The following is a 14,727-nucleotide window of genomic DNA, read 5'->3' as shown; positions in this document are numbered from 1 at the left end:
GGGAGCGCGCTTTGCGTAACAGAGTACACGGCGTTAGAGCGGCGCTCAGATAAAAACTCAACTGCAGCCGGGAACCCTCATCCCTGTCACATCTGCTCAGTTTGATCACAGCTGCATTGCAACTGTCCACGAATAATGTATTAAAAAGAAAGTAGGAAAAGTATTAAGCGTGATTTTGAAATGCAAAATAAATAAGGATTTGTAAGTGATTTGCCTGTTGATAAATAACTGTCTGAACGGAGGTTAATACACAACCTACTTAAACACACATCTGTTTCATCATCTCCCTACCTCCCTATAGCTACTCATCCCCTGACTCTTTGTGTCTTCATTAAGCGGTGTGAGAGTCGGATCAGTAGAGGTGGATATGGGACAGACCAGTGACCACATCAAGTGTTCAAGTCCTGTGTAATAAATCTCATTAATGAGTTTCCGGACAGGAGACAAAACTCTTTTTTTTTCTGCCATTTGTCCTTGATCTGACCCTCAAAAGTCTGTCCTTGAGGTTGCTTTGAACGTCAAGAAAAGGGTCCAACGTGGCCTCACAATATCAGAAAAAGTGCAATTAATCGTAGAGTTCCAAGCCCAAACCCTTAGGTAGTGTTCATGCAAATATTGATTGAAGTATTTTCTCTCTAAAGCCAAATAGTGAGACACTGTTCCATCACTGCACTTCATATCTCTTGGAGAAAAGCTGTAGGAGTGAACGTTTGTGACAAAATACCTCAAAGCTTAACTCATTTAACTGAGTTTAACTGAGAATTTGTAGAGAAATCATTTTATCCTGAAGAAATACTTTAAAGAAATATGTCTATGGAACAGTTACCGCGTAATGTTAAACCATAGTAATTTTAACAAAACTACAAAGGACCCTAATGCATAGTTTATACTTCTACGTCAATTTGTGGCGGAGATTACAGCCCTGACCCCGCGCAGACTACATCGTCATGACATGTACCACCTCCTCAGAAATGTAGCTACCCGTCATGGCGAGGCAGACAAAGAGAGCTGTGATTGGTCCGCTCCCTGGCTTTGGTATTTCCGACTGCTTCTCCATCTCCGCAGTTTTTTTGAATTGATTGTTTTGGACAACACATCAAGGGAAGATTACATCTGTACGACGGTTTCAGTCGCCATTGTTGAAAGTGAAGCGGGAAATAGAAACAAAAAAGAAGCAGCTCCACCTAGTGTTTGGGTGGTGTTTTTACAGAGCTAGTCAGACTGACAAGTGCACGGGTAGATGCAAGGTTGCGGCATTTTCTCCCGCAGAGGCATAAACCACACTTAAATTCAGTCTGATTCTCCAATTTGTGCTATTTTTCAGAGCACTACATATTCCAAGCATCCATGCATGCATGCATACCATATGATCTGTGAAGGGTCACACACACACCGGTTCAGAGGCAGGTTAAACCCTGAATAGATCACCAGTCTGCACTACGAGGTCAGTCCACACATGCTGAGGATGCCCTGGATGGCAACTACTGTGATTCTCAGAGAATATACATGCAACGCCACCATAGTAATGTGTCTCAAACGGAGCCTGTGATATAAAAAGCAGTTTTCTTCATCAATTTTCTTTGGGTCAGAAACAGGAAATTGCTGAGGGAATGTAAACCACTTGTTTTTTTCACCCCAGATTTAAAGCTTCATAAAGCAGCGCTGGAATCTGGAAATCCAGCCTCGAGCATTCAAGAACGCACGTACACATTTATTCTCCCTTTGCCTGTGTCTTGTTCTCATGCATACACCCCCTCCACCACCACCAACACACACACACACACACACACACACACACACACACACACACACACACACACACACACACACACACACACACACACACACACACACGTGGCCAATTAACCAATAAACTTTAGCTTTGAACACAGAGACATTTAAAGTCAGTTGATGTGATTCGATTTTACAGGTTTCTGGAAGGACAAAGGATCAGAGGAAGAGAAAGAGAGTGAGGGCAAAAATGGTGAAGAAGAGATAAGCTTGTTGATACCAAGCTGAAGCCTATTTGGATGAAAGAAAACGACAGTGTGTGTGTGTTTGTGTGGAAAATCCAGCCAGTGTTGGAGGAAACTTTCCCCCAATTAAAGCCCATTTAGCTTGACAGAGGCTAACACCATCACAACAAAAATCCACCTCTGTCTTCCTCGTTCCATCTCCCCCAAAAGGCTTCTTTGTAACCAACCCACACAGACAGAAAGACAGAGAGAGACACAAAGACAAAGAACCGGAAAACCGGAAGGATGGAAGGGAAATGGGACAGAACCGATTCGGTTCTTGGATGGCGTCAGTCGCGGCGTGTCGCTGTCACTTCCTCCTGGCAGCCACTTCTTCTCCGAACTCCCTGATGCGTCCCACTTGTTCTGCTCTCTCTTCTTTCTTCTACTTTTTTTTCTTCTTTTCCACTAAGGTTGTCTGTCTTTAGGCCCAGGACGACTCCCTGCCGTCAAAGCCCGATTGTGAGTGTTGCAGAAAGGGAGAAGAAACATATAACTTGGCCTGTAGATGAAAAAAATAACGAAGCCAAAATGAGCCTGTATTTGAAGTAGATGGACATATCAAGGACATTTGGAATTTGTGAGAGCAGAGCATTTCACACCCTCAAAAGTATTCCATAACAGCATAAATGTAGTAGAGTACGATGCACTGATCAGGCATAAACCCCCTTCCTATTATTGTGTAGGTCTCCTTTATGCCTCCAAAACAGTTGTGACTCATCAGAGAATGGACATGGGTCTTCTGAGGGTGTCCTGTGGTGTCTGGGAACAGGATGTTAATAGTGGGGGGGCCTTTGGGTCCAATGGGTTGAAAGAAGGGGCCTCTGTGAATCATCTCATAGATACTTGATCAGTTTGGGATCTAGTGAATTTGGAGGCCAGCTCAACACCTTGAGCTTTTTTTTTCTAAATCATCATTTTGTGTGTGTGTCAGTGTCAGGTTGCATCCTGTTGTTGATGGCTGCTGCCATCAAGGAGTGTCATTGCTATGGGGTGGGGATGCCTGGTCTGTTCTAGGTGGGTGGTACATTTCCAAGTAACATCCACATGAATGCCAGGTTCAAAAGTTTCCCGACTCATGACAGAACTTGCGATGGAACAAGATGGTGAATATTGTTTACTTCTCCTGTCAGTGATTTTAATGTTGTGGCTCATCAGTGTACATGGAAGTTTGACAATCCCAGTGAAATCTCTTGGTTATAGTGACTGGTGTGCATTGAGTTCAATATCTGGATATTATCTCCAGATGACTTAAATCCACGAGTAGCCTGGCAGCTTGTCCCACATTCATAACTTTGGTGTGAACATGTCACACTTGATGGCAGGTGTGGGCTTCTTGGTTCCAAGTCTGCTGTTAAGATTTCAACATGATGTGATATATTTGATTTAATTTCACTACAGCATAAGAAATCATTTCATTTAGACTAATAGGGCTACGAGTATCAGTGCATTCGTTCTGATTTAGACATCATTTCCCACAATAAAAGCATGGATTGACGAGCAGGTTCCTCTGGTTGACTACATTCCTAGTTTCCATCCAACTGGGAATGAAGTTGAATTATTTTTCTCGACACTCTCTCCCTCCTCCTCCTCCCTCGTGTTCTGTTTCTCCCACATAACTTTCCAAGGAGTAGATATTGGGTTTATTTATAACAGCCCTGGGGAAAGCTTGTTTTATCACATTTTTTCCTTTTTCATTTGTTCCACTTTCTCTTTGGGAAGAAGACAACCATCATATTGCTCTTTGGTAACTTTGGAGAGCTGTACATTAGGTCAGCATTGGTCGCGGGGTGATTAAAACTTAAGATTGTCAGATTTTGGGAGGAGGATGGGGGTATGAGCAGCAACACAGAAAAAGAGGTGTTTGAGAAACTTTGAGGCAGTAAAAGTAAATCCAGCAGGGGATAAAAACTTTTATGAGCAGGGAGGGGGTTAAGGGCTATCCTCAAATTTATTCACAAAACCAAGCACATGGTGGAAAAAAAAAAAAAACCTTACCTCCCATTTTTCCCTTCCCATTCTCTCGTCAATCCAACAGACATTATTATACTCCCCTCCTCCCCGAAAAAAGAAAAAAGTCAGAATGGATTTTTCACTGTTAAACCCTGAGTTAATTCCACCGCTGGACACCTGCCAAATCCTATTGTGCTATGTATGAATGTTTGGGCATCAGCCAACTGGAGCCTTATCCTGGATTACCATCTCAAACATGCCAGCATTTACCTATATGTAATATCAAGCCCACCCCTCAAACCACAACCACACCACCCGTTGGTTCATCACAGGCCACAAGGCTCCGAGAGAAAGCTTTATTTAGGTCTCTTTGGGAAAGTGAAAACACAGGGCCCTTGTGCTGTGTGAACTCAGCGTCACAAAGACAGAGAGCCAGCTTAACTGGAAGGGGCATACAGTAAGAGCAGGACCTTCCACCAATCTGAATCTGATTTACTGACTGAACTGGAAAGCCCTCAGAGCCCCTCAGAGAATACAAACCCCATGTTTAATATTGCAGCAGGATCAGAATCTATATTGACATACTTGATAAACTTCCTTTAGCTGTTCAATTCATTCTGAAAAAAGTAGAAATCTAAACCCGTCTCTGTCTGGAGATTGTGACGCACCAAACTAACCGTCAGCCATGTCAGTGGCTGGCCATTGAGAGCATCTTTGGTCCTTGCTTTGGAGGTGTGTCCCACTCTTTTGGCACCAGTCTGACCTGTCAACTGCTTTGCAGAAGATTCAGGATATCATTAGAGAGGCCAGCTCTGTACAACAGTTGTAGCTATTTCTTGCATCTTAGCCCATAGTCCATATAGAGGTGGAACTGCTTCTCGAAAGTGAAGCCAAAGCAAGTAGAGCTCCCCCTGGTGATTGGCTGCAGTATAAGTCACACACTCCACCTCCTCCATGTTAGTGGATGGGACTTGGGCCAAACTAAAACACTAAAATAAACGTCAAATATTTTATTTTTCAACGATGGTTTCCGACATGTGTAGTTAATGTGATGTTGATCCAAGTTCAAGTGTCAATTGTTTGGATCGTTTTAGTAAGTAAATTGACACTATAAAAACAGGACGTGATGTAATGTCAACCACCAGTTTCCACGTCAACTGCTTTGTGAGAGTTTTAAAAAACAATTGAAAAAATAAGCACAATGTATAATCCAACATTTCCTTGTATCTGTTGGAGGTAGAGCAGAGTGTAGTATTAATTAAATAAGCTGGGTCACAGAAATTGTGGCTCCACTCTGGGACCATACTCTCTCAGACTCTGGCTACCAAGTCGCAAGATGGTGCCGCCCGTACTCCCCCAGAGAATAGCACCAGTTTAGCATCGTAGTCATCCTTAGTTGCTGGTAGTTCTTTGATACTAGTGCCCACACCTTCTTCAGTTCTAAAAAAATAATTGCATCGGCCTCTGCTGCAAGTTTTCATTCACCGGCCGGTTAGCGTGTGTTCTAAAATGTCTTTACATCGTCAGGACTGAAAAATATATCTTTCTTTGTGCACATGATACAGACCAAATAACACAAAGCACTGCAACATAAAACAGAGGAATGTTTCCGCTATGGAACGGACACGTCTCTACTTTCTTATCACAGTCTTGGGACAAAACATTGCTGATCTTGCAGTGCACTTCCTGTACTGTTGTTAACATCTGTAATCCTTGCCTGTATGTTCAGATGGTAAAGACAAAAGGGTGCTTTCATATATCTGCTTCAGCAGACGAGAGAAATCAAAGCAGCAGGCAAGGCTCTCACACGGTTGGACACTGCTTCCCTGTTGGTTTACTCCCCACACTGCTACAGCCAGGAGATATTAAAGTAATGGTGCATGACATAAAGCAATATTTTAGTTGTCCGTGATTCATAAAACACAGTTCAGTTTGGTGAAGCTCTGCCACTAAATGCCTTAGCCTTCATTTCTGGTACATTAAGACACATTAAACTTTTCCAGGACCAAAGAATAAAAAAGCTGCGAATGCAAAAGAAACCAAATGCCTGGTACTGCAGGGAAAGGTGAGACTTATACCCAGTAGGGATTCACTCTGCAGCCAGTAGAGAGAATTCATTAGGAAGTGACGTAATCAATGCTAACTAATGACAAACAATCGTCAGCATGGAGCAAAGGAGCAACAGAAGCTTAAATGTCATCAACGCAAAACAAACTGAGGGAGACGTCAAAGAGATCATTTATATCACTTGTTCAAAACACTGTCCTGCAACAGTTTGGTGGAGGGTTCAGGTCGTCATAATGGGTTCAGCTCAACTGGCCTGACTGCACAATAAAAAAAAGTATTGCCAGTCCTTCTTCCCTATTTTGTCTTTATGTTTGCTTACATTGTAACTGCTCACTCCTTCTCTAACCGAATGCAGTATCAGTATTCACAGCAGAAAATTAGAGTACCTCAACCCTAGTACAAGGATCAGTAGTGGGAATTGTCCTCTAGTCTAGTCAAGTGAATAATTGTCTTCCTCCTCCCCTTGTGCAGCCAGTTGTCCTCCTCCTGTTCCGGTTCTCTTCATCTGAACAACTATTTTAGATGCATGACAGCTGATTTTAGTTTCCTGCTCTGATAGTCCCCCCTACTTTGTATACTGTACATTAACTGTCTCAAGTAACAATTCTGAATGATCAGATTTGAATGTGTAGACTCATATTTGACTCATATGTCCTCAGTGTTTTCTAAATGAAAACTAGCCGAATACGCCACAAAACGAATTCTTCAGTGTGTGACCTCCATGAGCATGAGCCTGCACAACACATGAGACGTTTTTGTGACAGCCAAGAGGATCAAACAAGATATTACTTTGCTCCTGCCTGTAGTGACGTGACCACGCCTGATGTAGAGATGGGGCGCAGGAAAAGATTCGTTTGGACACGATTCCTCAAGATCTTTGTCTTAGTGTGATGGTATCTGTCTCCATCTCATATCCATATGAGCGTACAGTGTTTTAAAATGCAACATTCATCTCTAAGAAAAGGACTAAATTGTAATCTTTATCATAGAAATCCGGTAGCGGCTTTGTTTTTGTTTTTTTCACTGAATATAACAATATCAGCTTGTCCACAAGGCTCTACGGTTGTTGTAGGATTGCAAACATATCCAATCATGACATGAGAGGACGTTAGCGATAGCTTGCTTGGGGTAGAAGACCTGGTGGGACGGTGAGAGAGCAGCTAATATACAGTAGTTTAACAGCAAAACAGGTCAGTTTTTTAGCCTTGAAGTCTGATATTCTATTCTCTCTTGTTTTGTGATTCTCACCGTTTCTTTTGTCAACTTCTGCCTCTTCACCTCTGCTGCAATGTCCACAACTTTGTCTTCTATTGTAGCTCTATGAAAACACATTTAGTGTTGTGTGACATAGTGCCGTCACCAAATGACATAACAGGAGGTAAGGGCTCAGGGTGAGGAAGTTGAATGAAAGAGATAAGTTGTCATCATCGTTGTATTCCACTTATCCGAATCTGGGTCACGGGGGCAGCAGCTTCAGCAGGGAAGTCCAGATGGTCCTCTCCCCGGACCCTTCCACCAGCTCTTTTGTAGGAACCACCAGGTGCTCCTAGGTCAGACAGGAGATATAATCCCTCCATCGTGTCCTGGGCCGCTCCCAGGGCGTCATTCCAGCGAGACATGCCTGGAACACCTCCAACGAGAGGAGTCCGGGAAATATCCTGACCAGATGCCCGGAGCAGCTCAACTGACTCCCCTCGACGTGGAGGAGCAGCAGTTTTATTCTGAGTTCCTCTTGTGTGACCAAGCTCCTAACCCTATGTCTAAGGCTGAGCCCGGCCACCCTGCAGAGGAATATCATTTCGGCCGCTTCTCTCCACAATCTTTTTCTTTCGGTCATTACCCAAAGTTTATGCCCATAGGTCAGGGTTGAAACGTAGATCAGTGGATACACTGAGAGCTTCACCTTAGCTCTCTCTTCACCACTGATTAAGTGCCCTCAGCCGTCCGTTTATCAATCTCCCCTCCATCCTACCGTCACTCGTGAACATAATCCCAAGATACTTGGACTCCTCCACTAGAGGCAGGACCTCCTCCCTGACCCGGAGTGGGCAATCCACCCTTTTCCGAATGAGGACCATGGCCTCAGACTTGTAGATGCTGATCTTCATCCCAGCAGCTTCGCACTGCGAAACGCCCTAATAAAAGCTGGAGGCTACATGGCTACATGGACCAAACTCGCACTCCTTTGGTACAGGGACTGACTGGGACCCCTTAGCAAGGGACCACCCACCCCATACTTTACTTTAGTCACTTAGTTTAGACTCTTCTCTGTGGGGCACTCCTCTGTCAATTCAAAATACAGAATAGGCTGAAATGTCAACAGAGGTCCAACAAGAGTCACCACAAAATATAGGGTGACACATGGTCACAGAAGGTTTGGTGTCTTACAGTCTTAAGGATAAGGAAAGAACAATTTACAAAATAAGTTTGGGTTTTCAACTGTGTCCTAATGGATCCTGAGCCTAACCGTCGCCTACTTCCAACCAGCTGCACTAGAAGGTTACAACCTATTTCCCCTTCCCCTTCCTCCAATTCTGTCACCTCCCTCTCTGATTTCAGCCAATTGATGTGATGTGATAATGTGGTGATTATTATAACTGTGGTCAACACAGCTGGACCTGAGTGAATAATAAAAAAAAAACAAAAAACAAACAAGAAGGCCTTCTTTTGGATTGACGGGGCCTTCCCAGCTGACAGCTGTTGGGGACTTATGGCTACAGAGTGTGAAAAAAACAGGCGCCGCTGGAGACTTTGACCAATGGAACATTTGATTCAAGCGTTTGTTCACGCTCAATTGTTCATCGTTTCAGTTGGGAGACTTTAATCTCCTCTACGGAAATAATTGGGAGGCGGTGAGTGAGTTAATTGTGTTTTCCATTGATGAATCATCAGGAAGTGTTGGTGAACCCCCCACCACCACCACACACACAAACACACACCCACACATTGTCACAGTCCAACACGAGCACCACGCACCACACATAGCACACACACTTACACATCAACAGTACATGTATGCACAATGACCCACACTCTAATTAGAGTAAAACAAGATCACACGCAAACAAACACAGATTAAACACTCTCGCCTCCTCTCTCTCTCTCTGTATCATTCTTCCCAACCTCTCTTGCCCTCTCTGATTCCCCATTTTTCTCATTTCAAAAGAAGAAGAGGCCAATTAGTAAAGCCCTCATGGCAGTTATTACCACGCTGGGAACTGGAGAGAGAAGAAATCCCCCGCTCTCCTCTTCCAAAAGGAGGATTTCTGCCTCATTGTCGCCGGGTTAGAGGGAGAAGGATGTGGGGTGTATTTGGAGGGCTGCTGCTGTGGTAATTTTGGCTCTGAAACAATGCTACGCTGTCTAGAGAGGGGTAACGGAGGGAAGTAGAGGAGGTGGTGTTTTGCCTTGTGTGTGTGTGTTTGTGTTTGTTCACATGTGTTACTCACGGTGAGGTGACATCATGGCATCTCTCCGACAGTCGCACTAGCTTCCAGATGAAGAAGGAAGCATCGCATTAACTCCTAATCATTGTAATGAGCAGCAGGAAAGACAGAGTAGAACACAGGGGCAGACTGTTCCAGTGTGAGAATGAAAATGCCCCACGTTACCACAGGAATCACAACACACTGGCTCAGAATTTTTTGTTTTGTTTTTTAGTGAATTTAAAGGGATGGTAAACCTTTTGATAATCTGTCCAGTATGAAAATATTAATGCCAAATAACCATGTAAACAGTCAAATCATTTCTGGATTGAATACACTAATTCTAAGATAAGGCTAAGCATCAGGTGATCTGAAAACTTTCCTGTAAGAGGGACATAGAGACATAGATCAAGCAAAAAAAATGTTCAAATTTAGTGTTCAGTGCAGTCAATAAAGTTGGTGAAAAAAAGAGTGCATGGCTTTCAATACACACACACGCACACGCACACAAATACCTTAAAATAGCCTGCTAAGTGCAATAACAGAAGCACAAAAATTAATGAAGTAAACGTTTATGCACAGGCCCTATAAAGGGGGAAATGGGGGATTTTAATGTTTAATACTAAAAAATTTGACAATTTTTCTCATAAATGAAACCCTAATATTGCAGAATGAATAATTTTATTGTGTCATGGCTAAGAGATTAAAAAATGTAGTTATAATGGAAGTCAATGGGATATTTTTGGCCTCTAAGCTCAAAAGATTGTAGTAAATTTTAAATCTGATGCTACACAAAAACTAATGATGCAATCAAGTCAATATTTTTGATAATCTTGTTCACACCTAAGACTGATTTGGCAAAAATGCCCCAGCCACCCAACATTAGTTTTATGGAAAATATGTAATTTTTCATGTTTTTTTTCATAAAAACGACAGTGACTTTAAGTAGTAAAACTGGCATTAAACTGATTAAAATTCCTCAAAATTACGGAATTTGTGGCAGTTTTGGAAAGTGCTGAAGTGGTTTAAGAGATTTATGCAGAAAAAATATTAATCAGTGAAGTTTTTATAGCGTTTTATGAATGTGGACATTTTTGTCCGCTAGGGTTACCGGAAGTAGGTCAATTTTTTTTCAGTGTTGAACTATTAGAATTTTTTTTTTAATTTGTGTAGAGATATACTTTGTTACAAAAAATTGTGCCATATGCACTAACACAGCCAAAATGACAGCCAAATGAAAAGGAAAATTTTGCCCAAATGGACAAAAATGTCCCTAAGGTTGCTGAAGGATTAAGTTTACAATTAACCTGGGATACAAACAAATATAGTACTCATAGCTAAGATGCTGCTCTATTAACCACTGTTTTAAACCAGTATTTAAATTTTACAGTCCACTACTTTACTGTTGTATTAGATTTCATTGCTCTCATCAGCACCATGTACTGTATGGCCAAAAGTTGTGATAAACAAACTCCAGCATGTAAATCCAGACAGACACAATCAGCAGGTAGCTGTTGAACTTGGCCGGATGTGGTGGAGAAAAACATTTTCCACTATAGTAGACGTAAACATGACTAAATCTAATGTTGCTGTGTATTTGTATGTTTCAGATTGATGTCTAGATATGTAGCACATTTTCAAAAAGCATCTTTAACACTGTTACACACACTTTTATGACATACTAGAGCTTTCATAGCTGTGCTAAATTAAGATCTCTAATATGATAAGAAAAGTGTGCAAACATGACATGCAAAATTTTTAATCTACGCATGAATCCAGGTTTAAAAATGCGCACTTTGAGTAACCTTAAACGGCCATCACACATAGTATAGTGTATATGAGTGTGGGTAGACTAAATAATGGAGGCATCTCCCTGAATGATGCACTTCAGTCCAACAGCACCACAAACTGTGAATCCCAAAACGAGCAATAACTCTATAAACAAGGCACAATAATTCAAATGCTGTGTAACAGGACTCTGACAGAAACATGTCGCATTTACTTCCATAAGGGAAAAAAAAAAAAAAAAAAGTCCTGACAGGGGGATATCCACTATAAGTTTGTGTATACACAGCCAACACGACACCTTGGATCCAAGGCTGCCACTAATGGCTTTTTAATAAAGCAGAAAGCTCACTGGTATTTCAAGTTAAAAAAAAAAAAAAAAAGAAGAAGGAGAAAGAAAGAATTCCTAAACCAATGCCAAAGTTCATTTTTGGCAGCAGCCTATAAAGCACAGGCATACTTGTGTGTGTTTATGTCTTAATTATACAGTGTTGTTATTACCTGCTTGCCAACTTGCCAGCAGGTGATGGTGGGAAGACCGAGATTCTCACTTGTGTTGAGACATGAAGTGGCCTGGCTCTGCTCTCCTTTTCATCAGCCCGCATTATTATCCTCCATATCTCTGTGAAGGAGTCATTAAAAGTCCTGGATAAGACGGAGACAAGTGCTCGACAAGCCTGCGCTGGAGGCGCTGAAAGTGAAGGCAGGGCTTATAAAAGCTGATGAGGCTTTGCTTTCGGTATTAAGAGGCACTAACCACAACTGGTTTGTCTAATTAATCTGTCTGGCTCGGTTTGGCACCAGCGGCTGCCTAGAGAGTGAAATGTTAAAGCATGAAGACGCACATCAGAACAAATCACTTGTTGGAAATAAACCCATTAAAGTAGACATCCATTTATCTCGTGCTCTTTCATACGTGTAAACGGATGAACCGAGATTTAAAGCTGTCATTTACAGTGACAGAAAGACAGAATCACCACTCGAGTCTGCAGTGGAGTGGAGCAACTTAATTGAGTTTATTGCCTGCGAGTTTACTGCTTTGATTCGCTCTCAGCAGTCTCGCCAGTGTTGTTTACAGCCACAGTAGACTGCTGTTTTTATCTAAAGACCTACCCAGCACCAAACAACAGACAGAACAAATCTGGTTTACGCTCCAGCGAGAGATCTACACAGAGTATTCACACATGTCGTGAGTCCCCGTCGTTCTGTAATTATATCAGTAAAGCGTGGTCAGCTCTGTTGTGTTTCTCGGTGCACTTCAAACAACAGCAACTGGAACTTAGATGATTACGTTTGACTGAAGTCACTGCAATGCAGAAAAGAGATAAGAGTAGATGTTGTTTAAGAAGCAGACGGACCAATATGTAGCTATCTTTCAGGGGAGGTACGTGTCAAGCTACAGCGTAGGTTATGGCGTTGGGTGGAGAGCTAAGGCGTTTGTCTAGTATGGCCGGAGAATACATTGGGCTGATAATTGCCGTTTTTTTACTGGTATCGGTATCTGTTTATTTTTATTTTTGTATGCATAAGAGCGTTAACTATCCTTTGAGTTTTTGATTAAATTGAGACTTGACACTTTGTTATTATTGTGCCATCTCTATCATGAAAACGGAGGGAGATAAAGGCAGTATCGGCTCCAAATATTGTCCATAAAAAAATCTATATCGGTTGATCTCTACACAGAAACATAGTTATTAGTCATCAAGATGATTAAAGAATATGGCTGGAAAACAAAACTGAGCCAAATGAAGAGCACCTCCATGTGAACTTTACACACAACTACACACACTACAGCACGTTCTTCTAATCTCAAAAATAAATTAATACAGAATTATCTCGTATTTTACACAGCTTTCAAAGTTCACGGCAAAGAATAATATGGTAATATAAACGTGTGTGTATTTGAGGAAGGCTTCTGGGAAATAATTATGAGACCTTATCAAACTTTAGTTTATCTCATGAAGTTCTTGATTGCACAAGTTCACCTTGAAATACTGATTAAACCAATGGACCTGGTAAACTGCACGAACAGGTGCAGCTGTGCTAATGTGTTTTCACCTTCTGCTGCATTGTGTTCACACTATGAGGTGGAGTCGCGGCTTGTATCTGCAGCTCCCCTTGCATACTTGCGTTGAGTTTCAAATCATTGGGGTTTTAGTCATTGATGATTATTTACATTTTTGACTCATATCAATCATTTCTTGGAGTGAGCGTGGCAGTGAAAGTATTCCACATACCACAGGTTCATAGAATCAAAAGTGGTGACATCAGACGTCTCAATTGGTTGAACCAAATGTATAAAAGCTAAACGTATTGGCGTTACCGATTAACTGGAGCTGGAACATGAAAATTAGGCTACACGTAGACTAATCAAATCGCCATATAGACTCAACCATATTTACTAGATGCCTGCATTTATAATGAAATTAATACCATAGCCTACTCAACTCTGGTCTTGCCAACCAATGTGCCTAAGACCACAGATAAGTCACTCCCCGGTTCTGTCCTATATTAGTGCTCTTAGAGGGTGTCAAGCGTTCTACTGGACGTCAGTCACCTCAGAACGGTAGCAGCTTATAATGGCTCGCTGGTCATACACATTGGTTCAGCTATTCAGCTGCTAAGCTGCATTAAGAGCTGTGACTGCAGGGCCTTGTTGTTTCTGACATTCTTCTCTGGAACTTCCTCTGCGCTGTACTTTCCACACTCGTGTCTCTGTCGTAACAGAAGTAAAGCAAATTAATTCCCTCTTCTTTCTGCCGACAAATAAGAACTTAGATTTAAATGGTTTCCAAAGCTTCAGATAAATTATTTTTTCATCACTTCTACGCAAACCTCTCACACACACGGACACAGACGGACTCACATACTCGCACACTTCGTCCTTGCAAAGTCTAGCAGCTTGCAGAGTTATGACTGGGCACTGAACTGGGATTGGCTGTAATCGAGACAACACACAAACAGACACACTGCACCTGCCTTGAGTACCAAGGCAGTTTCTCAAATATTTGTTGAATTGTAGTGAAAAAAAAAAGGTGACCAAAGGCCTCTACAGTACAGTATGTTAGAGACTGTGATGTGGGCGCCCCCTGGTGGACAGACAAGAAACGAGAAGGTGCTCCAACTTCATTGTATGTGTGATCTAAAACATTTTAAAGTGTTTTTGTCTGTATAGATGTGACTTTAAAATCCACGTGTAATGGAGAGTTAAAGTTGTGCACTTAGTGCAGTTTTCATCTTCTGAATGAGTTCTGCTTGGGATGTGTTGGTGACGGCTGCTTTAAAGTTGAAGTGCAGGAAGTCTTTAATTTTATTTATATCTTCTATGTGAAACATTAAGTCATATGTGAAGTGGTTAGCACAGCCACCAACAAGAGTGACTCATTAATTTGTTTTGTAAGACAGCAACACAAAGACAGACATTTTACTGAAGAAAAACAAAAACAAAAAGGTCATTTTTGTTGTGCGCTGTCAGAGTACAT

The sequence above is a fragment of the Mugil cephalus genome, chromosome 2 (assembly GCF_022458985.1).
Source record: "Mugil cephalus isolate CIBA_MC_2020 chromosome 2, CIBA_Mcephalus_1.1, whole genome shotgun sequence".
In the NCBI taxonomy this organism is placed as follows: Eukaryota; Metazoa; Chordata; class Actinopteri; order Mugiliformes; family Mugilidae; genus Mugil; species Mugil cephalus.
The sequence above is the reverse complement of the archived record's forward strand: the minus strand, read 5'-3'. Positions refer to the sequence as shown.